An 11274-nucleotide genomic window follows, 5' to 3' on the forward strand; every position below is an offset into this window, starting at 1 on the left:
GAAATAGAAGAGTCACACTCGGTGGACTTTCTATCCAGACTTCTCTGTGCAGAAGACCCTGCTGACATTGATGGAAAACATCATATCAACGTGTCTAATGTCATATTCATAGAAGTGTTATTGGTTTACCTCGGGCATGGGTGGTTCTGCCAGCAGCACGGCAGCCTGGATAATGTCAGGTATTAATCTTTGATGACCTCCATTAAATTAAGCACTTTGATTCACCTATTATTAATTTATACTGATTACTGCAGCATTGGCGTACATGCAGGGCCAAGGCAGTCACTAAAGGATACCCCTCCCTGGGACTGCCATTTGGGAAGGTGCTGATATTTGCACAAGTAGGAATAAACATTTTTTATTGTAATTAAGTTTTAACTTGATTAAACAATCCTGGGTTGGTTCCAGCTAAACATCAAGAGGGAATTATAGACTAGACATATGAGCTTTTCTCCTGCGGACCAAAAACCTGCCTGTTAGGTTCAGTGAAAGTAGTTGTTGGTCCCTTCTCTATGTCCCTGTGGTGGTCTGGCCATCTGTCCAGSTGTCCCCGTCTCTCACACAGTCACTGTTGGACACTGGCTCCCCAAGACCCTAAATAAAACCAAGAAACCGGACAAACTACAGATACAGATGTCACACAAAACATTAGCCTTTGTCAGGTGGAGTCTAAAGCCAACAAAAACATAGCTAAAATAGCAACAAGCTAGTTAAAAACGCAAAGTAGCATTTTGCTAGCTAAAAGCTAGATGTAGCAAATAAACTAACTAGAGGTTAAAATGAGCAAAAGGCAAACAAAATGTTAATTAAAAACAAAAAGTAGCAAAAGGGCAAGCTAAAAGTGAAACATAAGGAAACAAATCTAAAAGTTTAATAGCTAGTTAAAAACCAGCTGGAAGCCAAAAGTAGCAGAATGGAAACTAGAAGCTAAAATAAATAAATGCTAGATAAATGCTCAAAGTGGCAAAAACATAGCTTAAAGTAGCAACACGCTAGGAAACAAAAAGAAAGCACTGTTATGCTAGCTAAAAGCTATTAGCATCATAAAGACAAAGCATCAAAAACTAGCTATAACCTAACCTAACTAAAGAAAGAGGCTAGCTAAAATCTAGAAGTGCCGACATGCTAAGTAGTGGTAAAAGTCGTAAAAAGCTAGCTAAGAGTAAAATGTAACAAAAGAGTGGCTAAAAAACAAAATAGATTTTTAGCTAAAAATGAAAAGCAACAAAAGAGGCATGAAGCTAAAATTGAATAGGCAAGCTTCAAGTACCAAAACACTGACAGCTAAAAGTAGTCAAAAAGAAACTAAACACTATAATAGCTAAAGACTAACTAAAATCCTAAAGTAGCCAAATGCTAGTTAAAATAACCAAGTATTTGAAGGGTAGCTAAATGTGAAAATTAACAAAAGGGTGACTAAAAGCTAAAATTTGGGAAAAGTTAGCAAAAAGCTATAGATAGCATATGCTAGCTAAATGTAGTAAAACAGTAACTGCCACTCAAAAAAGAATGTATAAATAAGAAGAAAACAAGTGATTGCAAACTGAGATCTTAATTTATTTCTTTGGCAAAATATATAATAATAAAGTTAAATATTTTAAATGTATAAAATAAAACTGAACACAGTATCGCATGAATGACCGGAATGATTTCAGTTATGGTGGCTAGCACACATATGGCACAAAGAAGGAAGAAATGTTTAGATTGCAAAAAATGACAGGGAAAGACTTGTATAAATGCTGATTTAGCATTTATACAACTAGATACAGAAATGTAACGTGGAAGTTGAAGCTGAAATGGAAGCACAGCCCCCTGTAGGCCAGCTGTTACAAGGTTAGGTTCATATAAACAAATGGTGAAAAACTATGGCTTCAAAATTCAAAAGTGATAGCAGGTGAAGCCGCTTCGTTGATTGTTTTTATGCTAACGATGTAATGGTAGTCATCGCTTGTCATTCAAAGTCAGACTTTTGCCCTAAAGTTGACATTTTGTTGACAACAGCCGTGTTTTCTGCCCCCCACCCCCTGGCATCCCATTGAACACAAATACTCAGAGCTGCTTGATCCAAGCATCTGATGTTTGGGCAACACATCCGTTTTTGGCATCGGTGATACATCAAACTAATAACCTCGTCTCAAAGAGGACAATGGGTGCCGTGACGCTCTCCAGCCACACGTAGGTGGCACACGCTCGCCTTATTAGCCAGGTCAAACATAATCAGTGATAGACACGGCTCGGCTGCTTAATTATGGCTGGCAGCTGGCAGCGGGGGCCTTCCTTTAGGGGCCGGGTTATGCCCGCGCATAAACCTCCCCTTCTCTCTGCAGCCACCCACACTGCCCCAAACGAAGAATAAATCTAACCTCCCTTTTGTTTTGCAGTGTAGCATGTGGCAGCCCCTTCAATTAAAGCTAGAGCAGAAACGTGGACAGAAGTTGGGATTAATAGAGGGGAATGGGGCGTTAAATTAGTGTAATTGTGAGGTAACATCGCGTCACGCTGGACTGTGTTAATAAAAAAAAACGTCATTTTTTTAAAAACTCAGAATAACCTGACAAAGCACCTGAGCGGCTCGAGCTGGGATTTTTCACGTGCGTGACACAGACAGCCTGACAGCTTGTTTGCTGCACTTCGGACGACACGACAGATGTATTCACGTGCCAGTTCCATCCCAACTAGACATCCGGGAGGAGAGAAGGGGAAAAAAAGCACAGGAGCTCCTGTCGCTTGTAAATCTGCTCTTAAATGAGAGCAAGCGAGAGAGCCCGACTCCTGGCAGTCTGCCCGACGGCCTGCCTGCTGCGCCGCCAAAGACYGATAGCCTTGTGAAGTTTGTAACAAAACCTTCTGAAGGTTGATATACGATTAGATTTTTTTTTTCTGCTACGTCTACATGTTGTTCAAAGCAGTCATCTGAAGATGGAGAGAATTTCTCTGAGTTGGTCTCCCAAGGCTATAGTTCACACAAAACACACAACCACCCCCTCCAATTCAGCCCCCACTGGTTTATTGATCCACTTCATTCAGGCTCAATGAGATGCAGACATCATCCCGACGCCCAGAGCGCTCATAATCATGAAACAGCTCAACAGCTGTATTGAAAGACGTCATATGAAGGCAGGAACCGGACAATGAACAGAATCAAATGATGTATGGAAGCTGCCGCGGACATTTAATAATGAAACTTGTGTGTGTGTGTGTYATATGTTAGGTTTAAGCTGCAGACACGTGTTTGTCCTGTACAAGGGGGAGGAGTGCAAAGACGCTCTCTGTTTCATCAACGTACAGTTGTGTGTTTCGTCGCTCTTGTTTTTAATGTTGGTCAAGTCCCTTTTTTCAATCCAAGCATCTCAGCGTCACAACACACAGTCACCATGGTAGTTACACCTATCGATTGTGCGATCAGAAAGGGTTCTCCGAATCAAAACTTAAACAGTCAGACTGTCATTAGCGAAGGTGTCAGGGGGTTCCAGCTGAGGAGCCCATTGTCAGAGCCAGTTTTTGTGAGTCAGTGCTGCAGAGGAAAGTCTGTTCAGGTAAATCCACATTTTAATGAAACTTCTGTTCTACGATGTAATCAATGCGTATTGCACACTGAAGATTTTAATGCAAACATCTTGTAGCACTGGTCGAGGATCACTCTCAGCTACTACCACAACAAAATTTAGCTTAATATTTGTATAATGAACTCCAGTTTGTTTGTTTGTTTGTTTGTTTACTGAAGTCTGTGGAAGCCGTACTGAATGAGATTGAGCTCAGTGAGTTTTAGATGTGCATCCACTGTCTCTGTGGTTGATCCTGATCCACATGAAGTATGACCCCAACAAGACAACTAGAAATAAAAACTCTCACACAGGTCGTTGTTTTCAGTCAGCTGAGTCTAAAGCCTAACAGCAACAGGCCTTCATACGTAGAAAGAAGAACCTCCCCTCCTGTCTGTTCTGGGCCAGCATTTAGATGGCAKCCCAGGTATGGTTTAGAGTTATCATCTCGACAGGTGTTCTTCGGTCTGCTTGTTTTACCTTCTGGTGTCCACTGTAGGGCTGTGCAGGGAATGTTACCATGTTCTTTTCTAAGAAGAATCCTGAGAATCTTCTGATCCAACACCAGGAGAGCATGGAGACCATCAGCAGACAGGTGTGGGCCAGTTGTGGTTTGGTTTATGTGGCCCAAATCTGCCGATGCCACAACTGGCGCAGCTGTGGTTTGGTTTATGTGGCCCAAATCTGCCGATTCCACAACTGGCCCAGCTGTGGTTTGGTTTATGTGGCCCAAATCTGCCGATGCCACATCTGGCCCAGTTGTTGTCTGATTTATGTGACCCAAATCTGTCYATGCTACAACTGGCCCAACTGTGGTTTGGTTTATGTAGCCCAAATCTGCCGATGCCACAACTGGCCCAYCTGTAGTTTGGTTTATGTGGCCCAAATCTGTCGACGCTACAACTGGCCCAACTGTGGTTTGCTTTATGTAGCCCAAATCTGCCGATGCCACAACTGGCCCAGCTGTGATTTGGTTTATGTGGCCCAAATCTGCCAATGCCACAACTTGCCCAGCTGTAGTTTGGTTTATGTGGCCCAAATCTGCCAGTGCCACATCTGGCCCAGCTGTGGTTTGGTTTATGTGGCCCAAATCTGCCAGTGCCATATCTGGCCTAGTTGTGGTCTGATTTATGTGGCCCAAATCTGTCGATGCTACAACTGGCCCAACTGTGGTTTGGTTTATGTGGCCCAAATCTGCCGATGCCACAACTGACCCAGCTGTGATTTGGTTTATGTGGCCCAAATCTGCCGATGCCACAACTTGCCCAGCTGTAGTTTGGTTTATGTGGCCCAAATCTGCCGATACCACAACTTGCCCAGCTGTGTTTTGGTTTATGTGGCCCAAATCTGCCGATACCACAACTGGCCCAGTTGTGGTTTTGTTTATGTTGCCCAAATCTACCAGTGCCACATCTGGTCCAGCTGTGGTTTGGTTTATGTGGCCCAAATCTGCCAGTGCCACATCTGGCCCAGCTGTGGTTTGGTTTATGTGGCCCAAATCTGCCNCCAGCTGTGGTTTGGTTTATGTGGCCCAAATCTGCCAGTGCCACATCTGGCCCAGCTGTGGTTTGGTTTATGTGGCCCAAATCTGCCGATGCCACAACTGGCCCAGCTGTGGTTTGGTTTGTTTGACCCTGATCCTTGCACAAAGAACTTCTGACAAAACACATCTAGGCCACCAAAAGGCCATCTTTTTTTCGGTATGTGGTCTGAATGTTAGAACGAATTATGTGGGCCAGAACTGGGTCAGACAAATTTTGCCATGAGGGACTCATTGCCTTATTGGTCCTTAATAGGTTGTACTGATATGGGAGTAAAAAGTCTCAGACTTGAAATGTTTCATGAGACAGATTTAGTCAAACTGACATGGGTCTGAATGTCAAATGTTTGTTTGTAATCGTTGACATGAGCTCGTTTCATTTACAGATCTTTAAATTGTTGAGGATACCAAGAAAAGCAAATGCTGCAGAAAACCAAAGTAATATCTGAGACTGTAGCTGGAGGGGGTGTGTGTTTGTGAGGAGGGATGTGTCACGTTTTCTTTATGTCACCAGCCGAGCATAGTTCAGGGTTCATACTGTTATATCTCACTACATTTTCTTTTAAAATCATCGGTCTGGTTTGTGTTTATGTCCAGAAGCAGTTCAGCTTCTCCTGGCAGATCTGTCCATCCTGTCTTTGTGTGCAAGTGCGGAAAAATCAAAACCTTTCAAAAGGAACAGTATAATCAAACCAAGAGGAAGACGGAGAGAATGAGCAGAGGTAGAATGAAGGGAAAGCTTATTACCACAAAACAGATGGCCCCCCAATTCACAGTGGCCCCACAGGGACCTGGAGGGACCACTCTTTGCACCTCCAGGTTACCGTCGCTGCAGAGAGGGGCGGGGCACTTAAACACCACTCTGTGTGTGCACATGTTTGTGTGTTAACTTGTAAACAAAAAGCAAATTTGTGAATCTCTGGCAGCGTGCCACTCCCCGCTCGATTTCCCCGGAGTTTGTGTTTCAGAAACGTTTCATTTTCGAGCTTTTGTTCCGTCTGAGAAAGGGTCGGGGAAGACAAAAGTTTTGTTTCCTCTCTGAGAAAACCAAACACGAGTTTTCTCCGCATGGAAGATGTCGCTTGGCATCATCGCCGGATGAGCTGCTGTCACAGCATCCATGAAAATGAGATCTCACACGCTTCCAAACGTTCACGCCCTTTTTGAGGTGCAGCCGGACGAGTGGACGAGCACGGATGACAGGCAGCGAGGGGAAATGAAGGATTTGGAGTTCCATCCCGTTACATTATGCGGCAGATGGCGTTCAGGCCCGGCCCGGCCAGGCCTCTCCCAGGAGAGAAGGAGCAAGAGAGGTGAGGAGGGGAGGGGGGTAGGAGGGGACACACACATCAATGGGGGGTGGGGTGGGGGTGTAAAGGGGTAATGGACAAAGATGTTTTTTTTCTTTTCTTGTTTATCTTTTTTTTTTTTTAAAACACATTTGTTTCACGTTTTCTGATGGACTCCCTCTTGGTTTGCCTCTTCCTCTTTCCTCTTCCCCCCACCCCCCCTGCCCAGCTGAGGCTACACCTGAGCCCAGCCACGGAGGCCCCGACCCTAGCTGACCCTCTGCCGAGAGGAAGGAAACAGAGGACGGAGGAAGGAATAGGTGTGAGTGGAGAGAACATGAACCAAACATTAAACAGAATAATAAAAAAGCCACAACCCTCGAATAATTTAACTCAAATCCACAGCTGAGTTGATCAAGTGCCATAATCGATACGTCCACACACCCCGATGGACACAAAGCGTTCTGTTGACTCCCCCGAATCTTTGCCCCTGGCCCTTTTTTGTTTTGTTTTGTTTTGTGTTGTGTTTTTTTCTTTTCTTTTTTTTTTCGAATTAATTGAGCCAACGCTCAAGTACAGGGCCAGATGTCACCGCAACCTGTGGGCATTATTAGAGATCTGTTCCCCTCACCCCCGCCTGTCTCCCCACTATTGTTTACGTGGACCCATTCGAACCTCACACTCTTTTTGCWGCTGAAGTTTTGGGGAGAAAACGAGCCCCAAACCAGATTGCTAATGTACAAAATAATTGTCTCCGTGTTCCAAGAGCAAACAGTGCCCACTCGTCGACATGTGGGACATTCTGGGACTTTTCTGACTCCACTCCAATGACCATCGCCTGTGCCCAATGGCCACCAGGGGCCCTCCTCCCCCCCTCGATGGTGCCCTCCTGGTTTGGCCCAAACTCTGCCATGCTCCTTGGCTGAGCTCTGGGCCCCTAATGAACTCATCAGCCAGCTGGAGGCCCTAGATGGAGGGATGGGGGAAACGAAGAGAGAGAGAGAGACAAAGAAAAGGTCTACAGGTAACGGAGGGAAAGCTCAGCAACACCTTGAAGGCGGCAGGTGCAGCTTCAGAGGGGGGCCGAGGCCAAGATAGGAGGGTCAGCAGACATCAGGAAGAGGTATGGGAAGCTGAGCGGAACAGAGTCGGAGCGAGGACGAAGAGAGATGGAGGAGAGAGGTGGATTGATGACTTTGTGGTCCTTAGAAGAAAAACCTGAACCCTGATTTAGCAACTAAACCCTAACATGTTATAAACAAAGAGCACGCTTCAAAGCTGTCAAGACTCAAAACCGTCTTTTAACCTTATGTTCGTACCGTTACAGATCTGCTGCCGCCTCGCTTCGACGCTCAGAGGTGACTTCAGCAGCACCTTCGTTCTTTCATAAACTCTGCAGAGATCATAGCAAATGATGCCTCGTGGCCAGCAAATAAACTCATAAATACAGTTTTTTTTTTTTGATGAAATACAATCTTAAATGGTTTTTAGAAAACATTGYAAAATCTCCATTTTGCTGAATTTTTTTCTGGGTACGTTTGCTGCAGCCCAGTTATACTGAGAAGTGTGAATTTTCCACTTTCAAGTTGTAAATTTAATCTGGAACGCCACTCCAGTAGGAACTCCCTGTAGGAAAGAGGGAGAGTTCAAAATACATACAGCTACCCACCACAACTCAACAGTGAGTAAAACTCTCTTACTTTTATTCTTGTTAGTATTTCCGTAGTATTTATTTCACGTTTAGTCAGGCGTACACATAGTACTTCTCAGTGTTTATAAGAGGATGGGTTGAAACACTGTTTCTATGCAGGAAATACCAGGTAGAGCTCAGTTATTGTTTGTTAGCTGTGTTCAGCTGTAGCAGTGAGACAAGAAACATGGCATTTTGTGTTTACTGAAAGTTAAACACAAAATGTTGATGTTGAAGATATGTGGTCCTCCCTGCTACTTTATAACCTCCACTTCCTGTTTATCACAGCCACGCTAAATGTCAACATCTGATGAAATGTGTAGCCTGGTCGAGTCAATTGATTGATTTTTTTTTTGCAACATTTTAAAAGTTTGCTCAAAATTCGTATAATAATTGGATGGAAACATGACTATTGAAATCCATCCAGTGGATCATGAGATATTTTTCTAACAGACAGTCGCAGACGATTACYTGATCACCTGCTGTAAATTGTTGCTCTTTTTAGCTATTTTATATGTTTGGAAACAGGTGAAGAAGTTCCTAATCTTCCCCGTGTTATTCATGAGTCTTACAGCTAACGAACCGTCTGTCGTTATTATTTAGGCTCAGAAAAARGTAAACTGGCGTTCTCGTAGTGAAAATGAAACGTGCGGTTCGGTGTGAATGTCAAACCACAGCTGGCTCGTCTGCTGACTAATTCTGCCTCTGAAGTCATCGCGCTTACATCATCATCACCATCATCAAGATGCTATCTGATCAACAAACTCGTCATCCGCACGCCGGTGTCGAGCGCATTTAGTTCTGCTCCCTGCGAGCGTTGATGTGCGAGAGGCAAAAAGGCAGGCGGGGTGGGGGGGGGGAGGGGGAGTGAGCACCTTTGTGTGTCCATATGTGTCTGTGTTGCGGCGAACGCGCTGGGCGCCCTGCTGGGAGCACAGATGGTGCCGAGGCCTGCCACGGCAGCGCTGACGATGGCCGCATTCTCACATGGGACCCCCAGCTTTCTGGATCCCACACCTCCTGTTCAGGCTTGAACTGACAACCCCCCTCCCCATGCACACACATGCATACACACACACACACACACGGCGAGGGTCCAGAGCCTGTTTCACCACCCTGGAATAAAAGACCCAACACAACACATGGGCATGTTGGCGGTCACACTCAGCCCAAAGTGTCTCCCTGCGAGTGAGCGATGCAAATCATCAACCGTCTCCGTCTCATTTTTGTTTTCTCTCGCACTCTGTCTTCATTTTTTTGCACTCTTCCATTTGTCTCCTCAAACTGTTTGCTCTCCTCTAATTTTCTCCCGTCTTCGCTCTCGGAGAAACACCCCCCCCCCTCCCACGGCTTGCCGTCCACCTGAGAGAAGCCTCGTCCATCTCCTGACAAAGTGACTAATCCTCCCCGTTTCACAGCTTCCCACCCCCCTCTGCTCTCTGCAGAGCTTCTGAACTGTCTGATAGGTGACAGGTGTGTGTGTGTGTGTGTGTGTGTGTGTGTGTGTGTGTGTGTGTGTGTGTGTGTGTGTCTGTGTGTCGCACAGGTTCAAGGTGTTTTTTTTTTTGTAACAAGGAGCTCAGATAGTTTCGAGCTCTGACTGATTACAGACACGTCTCCATCACTGGGTGATATCACTTCCTGGCTCCTTGATGACATTAAAATTTGCTCCAAACACACAACCAGGATTAATAATCTCCCCACCCCTCTAAGCCTGGGAAATAGTTTTATTCTTTCCAAAAATGTCAGACTTCAAATTTGCATCTTATTTTTTCATAATTTTGCTGCAATGTGAATCCTCAGCTGGGTGATATAAGAACCATAAATCACTGAACTGAGCGTGTTTCCTGTGTGTCTGCAAGTGCTGAATGATTATTAGAGCTACAATAAGATGGTAGAGAAACCCATACCGATATTACCTCAGATGGTGATCATTTTAAAGGATTGGTTCAGTTTGGCTTTGAGGAGTTAGGTGTCATTGTCTCTCTCCAAACATTAGATCAAAATGCTGTAACTTTTGTGCAGCGGCACTAGGTGGCAGGAAGTTCCACAATAACTACTGATCAAAATGAATGTTCTCAACCTTTAAAACTTTTTTAAATTCGATATCAGTTTTTATTTTCGGCGTCATAATGGTGTCATCATGGCTGTGATCTCCAGATCTGTGTGAAGCAGTTCTCAACTGGGATCAGGATCAGAACCTCCTTGGTCCTCAGTTGGAATAGGGTGGTCCTCAGAGTTTTGTTTGTGAGTGACGGTGGAATGGAGCATGAGATCCACAGACAGATCGAAGAAAGGAGAAGCTCCTTGTTTACCTGTCGGTCTATGTTCCTACCCTCACCTGTGGTCAGAAACTCTGGTAGGAACTAAAAGAACCAGATCTCAGATCCAGAAAATCCAAATGAGTTTTCTCTGCAGGATAGATGGACTCTCCTTCAGAGATAGGCTGAAAAGTTCAGTTCGTCTGGAGAGACTCTGAAAATTAAAAAAGGTGGCTGTGGAAAGAGAGGTCTGGACCTCAATGACCGAGCTGCTGCCCCCAAGACCTGACTCTGGAACAAGATGCTGGATGGATGGATGGATGAATGGATGGATGGATGGATGGATGGATGGATGGATGGATGAATGGATGGATGGATGGATGGATGGATGGATGGATGGATGGATTGGTTGAGTTGTTGGATGGATGGATGGATGGGTGGTTGAGTTGTTGTATGTATGGATGGATGGGTGGTTGAGTTGTTGGATGGATGGATGAGTTGTTGGATGGATGGATGGATGGATGGATGGATGGATGGATGGATGGATGGATGGATGGATGGTTGAGTTGTTGTATGGATGGATGGATTGTTGGATGTATGGATGGTTGATTTGTTGGATGGATGCTTGAATTGTTGGATGTATGGATGGTTGTGTTGTTGGACGGATGCTTGAATTGTTGGATGGATGGATGGATGGATGGATTTTTGGATGGATGGATTTATGGATGGAAGGATGGATGGTTGAGTTGTTGGATGGATTTATGGATGGATGGATCAATTGATTGATTTTTGGATGGATGGATTTATGGATGGATGGATGGATGGATGGGTGGATGGGTGGTTGAGTTGTTGGATGGATATATTGATTTTTGGATGGATGGATGGATGGATGGATGGGTGGTTGAGTTGTTGTATGGATGGATGGATGGTTGAGTTGTTGGATGGATGGATG

The 11274-nt window shown here is 44.8% G+C and overlaps 1 protein-coding gene across 4 annotated transcripts in view; it reads left to right on the forward strand.

The window, feature by feature from the left end:
- LOC106519169 (helix-loop-helix protein 2) overlaps positions 1 to 11274 on the forward strand; it is a 37825-nt gene that overhangs the window by 21088 nt on the left and 5463 nt on the right. Inside the window, exons 3-4 of one of the 4 annotated variants that reach the window (XM_014010727.1) lie at positions 6251 to 6395; positions 6601 to 6693. The exons of the other annotated variants lie outside the window; for them this stretch is intronic. The gene's annotated coding sequence lies outside the window, so the exon portion shown is untranslated. The remainder of the gene's footprint in view (positions 1 to 6250; positions 6396 to 6600; positions 6694 to 11274) is intronic. 4 annotated transcript variants of the gene reach the window in all.

This window comes from Austrofundulus limnaeus, unplaced genomic scaffold (assembly GCF_001266775.1).
Source record: "Austrofundulus limnaeus strain Quisiro unplaced genomic scaffold, Austrofundulus_limnaeus-1.0 Scaffold72, whole genome shotgun sequence".
NCBI lineage: Eukaryota > Metazoa > Chordata > Actinopteri > Cyprinodontiformes > Rivulidae > Austrofundulus > Austrofundulus limnaeus.